Raw genomic sequence first — 6,677 nt, 5'->3', positions numbered from 1 at the left:
CCGAAGCCCGACGCGCGCGCTGACAGCGGAGTCAGATGCCCATAGAGAATGAATGGGGAGTCTGATGCTCCGTCATTCTCTATGGGCATCGGGTGACCCGACCGGCTCAGGACCGGGACCCAGCGGGATCACGTAAGTATAGGGGGATCTAACGGGGGGTCGGGAGCCTGTCACCCCGCCACGGGGGGTGACAGGTCCTCTTTAAGCTTCATCAAAAAAGTTACGGTATCTTGTAGCATTATATTTTTTGACATTACACAATCTTTGAACTGCCAAGTCTCTGGTGTCTTAAGCAACTTTATAGTACATTCATATTACTGGTTCCTTATAAGCTGAGAACATGTACAGTCACTCTTGACATAGACATAGCTTCTTCATGGTATAAGTCTACAGTAAAGCCACCCAACCCATCTTGGCCTCTTCGTGGCTCACATCTCTCACAGCCCCAGCAGACTTCATACATATGCCTCAATGCTCTTAGGCAGTGTCGGACTGGGGTACCTTGGGCCCACCAGGGAATTTAATTCCAGGGGCCCACCTTACATATACCAGATATAACCAAACCTTTGCACAGAGCTGTGTATGTGACCAGCAATGCTGGCATACTGCTGGTAACTTGTCAGTCACTTTATGCAAACAGTATAGGATGCCACATAAGTATCTTGAAAGGAGAAGTCCCATTAAAGGGGAACTCCGGGTAGAGGTTAAAAAAGAAACTTCTGCAGAAGCATAAAGCATTACTTACCTATCTATTTCATTTTTGAAACTACCAAAAATCCATTTATTTTGGGGGGTTTTGTTCTGTTTTGTTTTTCTGCACTTCCTGGTTTATCAGTTGTACACAGTACTACAGGTTCCAGAATGCATTGCTTTCCCTCAGCTGTTCATCACAGTCCTCCACCCTGCACATTCCCTGCCCAAAGCTGCTGCAGAACATCTAGGCTGTGTTCACACATTGCAGTTTCATTTTGTTACTGAATTATTTTCAGTAATTTATGATTTCATTCTGGTCCCACACAGCAGGCTCTATTCTCTAGCTGTAACACCACACAGCACGCTGTATTCTCTACCTGTAACACCACACAGCGCACTGTATTCTCTACCTGTAACACCGCACAGCACACTGTATTCTCTACCTGTAACACCACACAGCACGCTGTATACTCTACCTGTAACACCGCACAGCACACTGTATTCTCTACCTGTAACACCACACAGCACACTGTATTCTCTACCTGTAACACCACACAGCACGCTGCATTCTCTACCTGTAACACCACACAGCACACTGTATTCTCTACCTGTAACACCACACAGCACTGTATTCTTTACCTGTAACACCACACAGCACACTGTTTTCTCTACCTGTAACACCACACAGCACTGTATTCTCTACCTGTAACACCACACAGCACACTGTATTCTCTACCTATAACACCACACAGCACGCTGTATTCTCTACCTGTAACACCACACAGCACACTATATTCTCTACTTGTAACACCACACAGCACGCTGTATTCTCTACCTATAACACCACACAGCACGCTGTATTCTCTACCTGTAACACCACACAGCAAGCTGTATTCTCTACCTTTAACACCACACAGCAGACTGTATTCTATACCTGTAACACCACGCTGTATTCTCTACCTGTAACCACACAGCACGCTGTATTCTCTACCTGTAACACTACACAGCACGCTGTATTCTCTAACTGTAACACCACACAGCACGCTGTATTCTCTACCTGTAACACCACACAGCTTGCTGTATTCTCTACCTGTAACACCACACAGCACGCTGTATTCTCTACCTGTAACACCACACAGCACGCTGTATTCTCTACCTGTAACACCACACAGCACACTGTATTCTCTACCTGTAGCACCACACAGCACCCTGTATTCTCTACCTGTAACACCACACAGCACGCTGTATTCTCTACCTGTAACACCACATAGCACGCTGTATTCTCTACCTGTAACACCACACAGCACACTGTATTCTCTACCTGTAACACCACACAGCACACTGTATTCTCTACCTGTAACACCACACAGCACACTGTATTCTCTACCTGTAACACCACACAGCACGCTGTATTCTCTACCTGTAACACCACACAGCACTGTATTCTCTACCTGTAACACCACACAGCACTGTATTCTCTACCTGTAACACCACACAGCACGCTGTATTCTCTACCTGTAACACCACACAGCACCCTGTATTCTCTACCTGTAACACCACACAGCACGCTGTATTCGTTACCTGTAACACCACACAGCACGCTGTATTCTCTACCTGTAACACCACACCGCATATTGTATTCTCTACCTGTAACACCACACAGCACTGTATTCTATACCTGTAACACCACACCGCATATTGTATTCTCTACCTGTAACACCACACAGCATGCTGTATTCTCTACCTGTAATGCTGATATTTGAATAAAGTAAAGAACTTTTTGAATTTTTTTTTCTTTTCATTTCCATGCACATATTATGATCAAGCATCTTTTATCATTGAAGTTGAGCCCCACAATAAGGCTCTGATCCTCTCTGCCGTTTAGCATCATTTACTTGTGTTACTGCATCATTTTTGTGAATATGCTGCAGTACTGCAATGATACTCCAACATGTGTGAACACAGCCCTAATTTCACTGCACACTTCTGCACAATTAGAGAAATCAGTGCAACACCTGCTTCTGGCCGGTCAGAGATGGTGAATCACTCAGGGGATTGGGGGATCCAGCCAAGCCTCCTGTGACATCACGCCCTGCCCCCTGTCTGCATCATCAGCCTGATCTCAGCAAACACACACAATGTGAGACAGAGGCATGGAAGATTTGTCTCCTAAGGGGGGATAGCAGAAGGAGCAGGAGACAATGTGAATTGGCACAGGGGCCATTTTTTCACTTCCTGGATTTCTATCAGCTACCAGTGTGGCAGAACCATACAGATACGGTAATACATTGTATAGACACATATATTTAACTTTTAAAGTATTTTTAATAGAAAACAAGTTTTTCTTATCCGCAGTCCCTTTTAAACTGACAAATCTCAGGCAGGCAAGAACATAATAACGAAAGTATACTTACCTGTACCCGTGCCCTCGTATTTTTTTGCACTTGCACGCTGTTTACTGTGCATGATCAGGAATGTTATAGTTTAATAGTTCGGGAGAATATGCAAGCGGCGATACCAAATATGTTTATTTATTTATTTGTATTTATAAAATAGGAAAAAGGGGTGATTTTAAAAAAAGCAAGAATGGGAGGTATTTCAGTAGGAATTTTGGGAGTCTATGTAGAACATATGGTATTAAGTGGCCTCCATTATAACTATATGGGAAGGTATGGAGGTCATGGAGCAAAAAGAATAAAAATGTGGTGTGAACGAGACCTTCATATGGTGCATTTTTACACCGTCTGGTTTAAGTTTCCACTGTCAAGCTAATTGACTTTTTTATTTAATTTAAAGAGGTACTCTTTAAACTTTGACAAGAAAAAACTTTTTTCTTCTCAAACCAACTGGTGTCTGAAAGTTATATAGATTTGTAAATTACTTTTATTTAAAAGTCTTCCAGTACTTATCAGCTACTGAATGCCCTGCAGAAAGTGCTGCTGCCACCTCTGTCCATGACAGGAACTCTTCAGTGCAGTAGCAAATCCCCATAGAAAACCTCTTCTACTCTGGACAGTTTGTGTCATGAACAGAGGTGGCAGCAGAGAACACTGACTCAGACAAAGAGAATGCACCACTTCCTGCAGGACATGCAGCAGCTGATAAGTACTGTTTTTTTAATAAAAGATAAATACAAATCTTTATACACCAGTTGATTTGAAAAAAAAAAAGTACCAATTTAATTCTACTGAATTCACTACAAATGTGAACCAAGACTAAGACTGTTGCACATCTTCCTGCTTTTTGGTGTTTTTTCTGACACTTTTTCTGACATTGTTCTCATTTTAGTGTAAAGTTTAGTTCTCATTTTATCCCCTGTGGGGCTTTTTCGGTACAAATCATGTGATTCCAGGTTTTATGTTGAAGAACTGGGGAAAAAACACTAATTTCCATATAGACATGACAATATTCCCCCCTATAGAAGCTTGTGGCAAAACACAAAAAAACACTATAACAGAAAAATGTCCTATGGGTGTTGTGTTTCGATTTTCCCCACTGACTAACATCTGGTCTCTGCGTTTTTTGAATGCCAAAAATGGCATATGACATATTTCTGAAAAACGCCTAGTCTGAGTCCAGCCATATAGTACACGAGAACATACTCCTCTCCTAGTTATTCACAGGATAAAGGATAACAAAACCTATAGAGAATTGATGGAGCACTGTCCCCACTATTTATTTGAGGGGGATATGTTTCCCACATTCTCATAACCACTGGGACCCCAACCAATCAGCTTGATATCCCCTATCCTGTGGATTTTGCAGGGGGGCAGCTACCTAGCCCACACCTGCATGTATGGGTGTGGGGGCACAATACTCTGCCTTGCCCCTGATCCTGCCCACACACACAAGAGCCACTGGGTTATGTATATATGATGTATATTTATGGTGGTGTCCGTGTTGCTATGATTGGTGTGACCCTGTCACTTGATAAAACCTTTTGCCAAGCCTTGTAGATGTAGGTATAAACCTTGTGATACATGTTTTTTCTTCAAGATTTGAGTGTTCCTTTAATCCAGGGATATGCACATACATGCAGGAGTTCCACCAGCCACCGCTCTATACTACTTTTGCGCTTTGTGCAGGTGATAGATCTGTGTAGCAGGCAGATGTCCGGCTTTATGACTCTGCAATATGTGATGGATCCCCAACTCCCCCAACCAAAGCAAAGAACGCAAAATAAAGACACAACACATTGTAATCAGGTGTCAAAAGGGTCCTAATTTTATTTAAAATTACATGACACTAAAAATGGCAGACCCCCGACTCACGAAGAGTCACCCTCCAGCACTCAGGCGAGGAAAAACCCCCTGTGGGGGAAACCTGGAGGGAGCCATGGCTGGAGAGCTGCCCCTCCCCTGGGCTTAGAGGGTAATACCATACTATAAGTATAATAAACCGGATGTGAGAGAGATGAGACTGCAATATCTGTCACCTTATTGATGGCTAGGCGGCTGTATCTCTTCTCCTTCACAGATCCAGGTCCCCTGCTAGAACCTCCAAATTTCATCAAGATTAGGGGGCAGTAAATTAGTCAAGCTCAAGGTCCTCTGGCGCATCCAAGATGGCACTGATCAGGGCGCGGTGCATTGCTTTATGGAACCTTCTTTATGACATAAGCGCTTGTCATCACAGTGCACGGTTGCCATGGTTACTGCAGGTAAACACATCTGAAGCATTAACCCATTAATGACTGGTGATGCGCTTTACTGCAGAGGTCACTAAACACACTTGTGAACAAGCAAACAGCCTATGGTTAGGCCACACTAAGAACACTAAATAATATGGTTTGATGTCGCCCATAGCAACCAATGACCGCTCAGCTTTTGTTTCTCAAATTACTCTGGTAAAATAAAAGCTGAACTGTGATTGGTTGCCATGTGCAAATTAGACAGTCTAATCTGCCCATAGCAACCAATCAAAGCTCAGCTTTAATTTTATAAGAGCTTGTTGCTATAGGCAAATTAGATTGTGTTTTGTCTCTGGCAGGTTGATAAAGCTGCTCCATTAATGTAAAATATGATGATGATGATGATGATGACTAAAAACACATGACATCAAGCTTCCCTTTAATGCTTTGCAGTCAGCCCTTCCTCTATAACTCACAACTTTTTGGAGGGACACTTGTGGTTCACAGACATTTCTATACACAGTTTAGAAAACCACTGGTATACGGTTATATACGGATGATTTGTTAACATGTATGAGACAGCTGACAATCTGATTTTGTTGTATGTGGAAATGGCAGCCAAAGAGTATTACTACATATCCCAGGCTGTCATAGGAAATCGGTGATCACCCGATTAGTTGATCAATGGAGAAACTGCACTGACTGTACAAAAGGGGCTGTCAAGTTGTTAAAAGTAAAATAGTCCACAGTATTAAAGGGGTACTCCAGCAAAAAAATTATTTCAAATAAACTGGTGGCAGAAATTTGTACTTTACTTCTATTTAAAAAAATCTCCAATCTTCCAGTACTTATTAGCTGCTGTATGTTCAGCAGGAAGTGGTTATTCTTTCCAGTCTGACACATTAATATCTGCTGCCAAAGTAAGTAACTGTCCAAAGTAAGTTCCTGGCATGGACAAAGGTGGAAGCAGAGAGCAATGTGTCAGACTGGAAAGAATACACCACTTCCTGCAGGACATACAGCAGCTGATAAGTACTGGAAGGCTTGAGGGTTTTTAGTAGAAATAAATAAAAAAATTATATAACTTTGTGACACCAGTTGATTTGAAAGATAGTTTTCTTAGCTTGACATCCCCTATCCTATGGATTTTAGGGGGAGCACCACCTTGGGCCCACCGGGGAATTTGATTCTTGGGGCCCACCATACCTTCATGGCCGGCGTCAGCACCCGGCTGAGTAGGGCAAATGCCGGGGCCCACAGCTCCTCTAGGGGCCCACTCCCGTCTGTTACATTTTTTTTTTTGTTAGTAAAAAAAAAAAAAAAAGTGTAGTAACAGAGGGGACTGGGCCCCTAG

The sequence above is a fragment of the Dendropsophus ebraccatus genome, chromosome 12 (assembly GCF_027789765.1).
Source record: "Dendropsophus ebraccatus isolate aDenEbr1 chromosome 12, aDenEbr1.pat, whole genome shotgun sequence".
Taxonomy (NCBI): domain Eukaryota; kingdom Metazoa; phylum Chordata; class Amphibia; order Anura; family Hylidae; genus Dendropsophus; species Dendropsophus ebraccatus.
This window is presented reverse-complemented; position numbering follows the sequence as displayed.